Genomic DNA, 4603 nt, shown 5'->3' with positions numbered 1-4603 from the left:
TTAATTCGAGAGGCAATTTGTCACACTGGTTGTAGTCACTTTGTTGAATCAAAAGAAAGTTTCATACTTTTTTTTTAATTTCAACGGTGTACAAAATGACTCTTTGAAGATATTAATGAGACTGGAACGGTGCATAGAAGATTAGCATTTTCCCTGCACAAGGATACGACACATGAATTAGGAAATCTATTCCAATTTCTACCTCGTTCTAGAAAAGGAGTGTGCACCAGATTGAATTTCTTGGTTGAATTTGGTTGTCTGACTTCTTCCCTCTTGTGGAAGCCTAGAGAGGCTATTGTTTCTTCTAGGAATCCTTCTTTCTGTGTATTGCTTGGGATCATCTCGGTTATGAGTTTGTTGCTTTCTTTTTTTCTTTTTAGCTTTTTTTGAATGGCTGTGAGTTTGATGCTTTCTCTTGTCTTCAAACAATGTTTTCTATCATTTAAAAAAAAATTCTACCTCTTCTTCCTTTGTATCAAAAGTTTCCTTTCCTTAATGGTTCATGTTCCAAATTTTTAAAAGCAGCAAGTATTTCCCCCATGGGAGTGAACAGAATAAAAAAAAAGAAACTCAACATAAATCTTTGAGTTTTATGAGTCTAAAATGCCTCTTGATGTTTAGATGGCGAATTGCTATAAGTTTCATTTGTAGAATCTAAGTGCTATTTGTGAAAGGAACATTTGTCTTACACAAGCTAAAATATAAAAGATATTTTTCCTTTATTATTGTTAGAAGGTGTATATGTGCTTAAGGGTATTTTGTCATTGTATTATTCTTTCTCGTGTGTGTGTGCATGAGTAAACAGTTCCTGAGGTGGCGTTAGCGCTAGCTTATATGAGGTGGCACTCACAAAACATAGGTGGCCCACTTTGTTTGGATGATCCAAAGCATTCATTTGATAGGCCCTCATATAGATAGGGTGCCCACAAAAAATCAGGTCCATAGGATCATCCTAACCCTTCCATTTGTGGAGGTTTAGATTTATGGAGGTTTATACTCATCCATTTTAACCTCGCAAATGGAAGGGTTAGGATGATCCTATGAAGTTGATTTTTTGTGGGCACCCTATCTATGTGAGGGCCTATCAAATGAATGCTTTGGATCATCCAAACAAAGTGAACCCCCTATGTTTTGTGAGCGCCACTAGGGGTGGTTATTCGGTTATAACCGGACCGAATAAACCGAAATAATTTCGGTTATCAAATTTCGGTAACCGAAACCGAACCGATTTACAATTCGGTTATTCAGTTATAACAGAATTGTGGGAGAAAAAGAGGGAAAAAAGAAAAATCTCGGTTTGGATCGGAGGGCTAGGATCATCCGATCGAAATGATTTTTTGAGCACAACCTAATTAAGTTATGATCAATCAAATGGACGGTTTTGATCATCCTACGGAGTGCACATATAGCACTTTTTTTTGGAAAAACATGGTTTTCATCCATAATTTCGGTTATTCGGTTAACCGATTTTTTTTTTGAGATGACTGAAAACCGAAACCGAATAACCGAATTTCCAAAAAAAAAACACCAAAACTGAACCGAAAAGAAAAAAAACTGAACCGAACCAACCCAACCAATTCGGTTCAGTTCGGTTATTCTGTTATAACCGAATAATGAACACCCCTAAGCGCCACCTCATATAAGGTGCACTAGCGCCACCTCAGGAACCCTTCTCTCTCTCTCTCTCTCTCTCTCTCTCTCTATATATATATATATATATATATATATATATATATATACACACACACACACACACTGTAGACACCCCATTTTGACCGATCATAATTCTGTCTCGACCCTAATAATAATAATAATATACCCCTGAGCATTGGTATTGGCACTCCCCTATTGAGGTCCCCCAAACTCCGAGGCTTACCCGTACAATCTTGTTTTGATGTTTAAAGAGCCATCAATGGTCATTATTATTTCCAAGATACCCTGCAGAAAGCAGAGGGGCGTGAGTGGCAATACATAGAGTGAGAGAGGGGCTGAATTTGCTATTAAAAGGAGGGTTATTTTAGATTTATCCACATATGGGTGTGCCAATGCCAATTACTGTGTGGTTGCAACTAATGAGTGAAAATATTACATGAGGGGGAGTGCAATTACCAAGCTAAAAGGTTGCTCTTATCAGCTCCCATTCTCATTTGTAAAAGGGCCTCGAGTGGGGTTTTGAATGAAAGGAATCACATTTCAAAAAAAAAAAAATATAATAACGAGTGGGGTTTTGAATGAAAGGAATCCCACTTCAAAAAAAAATATATATAATAAAAAGGGTCAAAACCCATCATCATTGTCCCCCCTCCCTCCTCATTTTTTCTTCACCTACCACCACTCTTTCAAAACGTCAAACCACAAAAAATAAAAAAATAAGAAAATGAACCGAAAAACACCCGAATAAAAAAAAAAAGGGATTCGACCATCGGGTGGTCGCCAACGATCTGCAGAGATCTGCAGAGAGAAAAGAGAGAGAGAGAGAGAAAAAGATCTGAGAGGGAGGGAGAGAGAGATCTGCAGAGAGAAAAAAAAGAGAAAGAGAGAGAGAAAGATCTGAGAGGGAGGGAGAGAGAGATCTGCAGAGAGAAAAGAGAGAGAGAGAGAGAGAGATCTGCAGAGAGGGAGAGAGAGAGAGATCTGCAGAGAGAGAGAGAGGAAGGGTCTTCTCCTCCGGCAACCCAACCGGATTCCGGTCACCTTCTCCGGCATCCTCCCAGCCAACCACCGGAGCTCCACCGGCATCCCCATCTCATCCACCCCACCTCCAGCGGGCCCCACACCAGCGGGCCCCACACAAGCACGACTCTGTCAACACCTTCCTGGATCTCTTGTTCCTCCCATAGCTGGCGTAAGTTCATTTTTTTTTTATTTTATAATTATTCATTCTTTGCACTACACGGGTCCCACAGTGGGTCCCACAACGGGTCCCACAGCGGGTCCCACATCAGTAGGTCCCACAACGGGTCCCACAGCAGTGGGTCCCACATCAACGGGTCCCACAACAGCGGGTCCCGCAGCGGGTCCCACAACAGCGGGTCCCACATCCGTGGGTCCCACATCAACGGGTCCCACATCAACGGGTCCCACAACAGCGGGTCCCAAAGCGGGTCCCACAACAGTGGGTCCCACATCAACGGGTCCCACATCAACGGGTCCCACAGCGGGTCCCACAGCGGGTCCCACATCCGTGGGTCCCACAGCGGGTCCCACATCAGCGGGTCCCACATCAGCGGGTCCCACAACAGGTCCCAAAGCGGGTCCCACAGAGGCTCCCACATCCGCGGGTCCGACAGCGGGTCCCACAACGGGTCCCACAACGGGTCCCGCAGCGGGTCCCACAACAGCGGGTCCCACATCAACGAGTCCTACTATGAATAGTAGTTTTGAATAGTACTTATAAATAGTAATTATGAATAGTAGTTTTGAATAGTACCTATAAATAGTAATTATGAATAGTATTTTTGAATAGTAATCTTGTATAGTAATTATAAATAGTAATTATAACAGTCTTCAGCACAGGAGTCAGTCCTTCAGTCAGTCCAGGAGTTTTTCCTATCATCATAGGGGTTAGGATTCTGTCCATCCTCTCATCAAGTCGTGATCTTTACCCGCTCCTGCAAGGTATAGGATGCTGTCCAACCCTTGCCGAGTTATTTTCCTGTTCGTTCCCCCGCAAAGCATAGGATGCTATCCAACCTTTGCGGGATTCCAGAAGTCCCCCTACCCTTATGATGATAGGATTTTATTCTCTGGTGTCAAAAAACAACAAAAACATTTCAAAAATACTTGAAAACAACAAAAACATTCCAAAAACACTTGAAAACAACAAAAACATTCCAAAAACACTTGAAAATTCAAAAACATCTCAAAAACAATTCAAAATCCAAAAACATTTTAAAAATCAAAATCTCAAAAAATCTTGAGTTATGTGCAGAGTAGTTAGGAATTCTGTTCCGAACTACGGATGGCTTGATCCCTAGCTGAGGGGTACGTAGGCAGCTCAGGCGTGCTGCTGGCACCCTGAGTTCAGTCACCATTTTTTACACTCTTTCACCCTTTACACACCACTTTACCATTATTTCTCACCTTTCCGTCCGAACTACGTTGGCTTGATCCCTTTCAACAGGGTACGTAGTGCAGCTTGGGGTCCACATCCCAGGTCCAGCCAAACCTTTAAAAATAAACATTTCAAATATTCCAAAAAAATACAAAAAAACTTCAAAACCTTTTCAAAAAAGATCTTCCCCTAGAGTTAGGAGTCTGTCCTAGATATTTAGGGTGTTTTAGAGTTAGGAGTCGGTCCTGATTTGTATTGATATGGTGTGTCCTGTCGTGTGAGTGTCCCTAGAGTTAGGAGGCCTCAAGTCGATCGGTTAGACATTTAGTCGAACCGATGGCTAGACTAGGAAGCATATAGTCAACCCATGGTTTTCCTTAGAATGCACAGCCTAGATGCACATAGGATATAGGGCCCACCTGCATTAGCTTAAGGCTAATCAACTTGCATTAGTTAGGGCATATAGAGTCCTAAAAATTACAATCCACTTGAATTTAAGCAATCGCACAAAAAGCTTTAAACATCAGTCGAGTCTAGTGGATCGAGTCT

At 41.9% G+C, this 4603-nt stretch overlaps 1 non-coding gene across 1 annotated transcript; it reads left to right on the top strand.

The window, feature by feature from the left end:
* The first annotated feature begins 100 nt into the window (after positions 1–100).
* On the top strand, positions 101–200 carry LOC143846240 (U6 spliceosomal RNA). The gene has a single exon (XR_013234709.1). It is a non-coding gene; the product is annotated as a U6 spliceosomal RNA (small nuclear RNA).
* Positions 201–4603: the final 4403 nt, after the last annotated feature.

This window comes from Tasmannia lanceolata, unplaced genomic scaffold (assembly GCF_043159265.1).
Source record: "Tasmannia lanceolata isolate RefF3 unplaced genomic scaffold, GAP_Taslan_0.1 ptg000002l, whole genome shotgun sequence".
In the NCBI taxonomy this organism is placed as follows: domain Eukaryota; kingdom Viridiplantae; phylum Streptophyta; class Magnoliopsida; order Canellales; family Winteraceae; genus Tasmannia; species Tasmannia lanceolata.
Note: the sequence above shows the minus strand (reverse complement) of the source record. Positions and strands in the feature narration are given on the sequence as shown.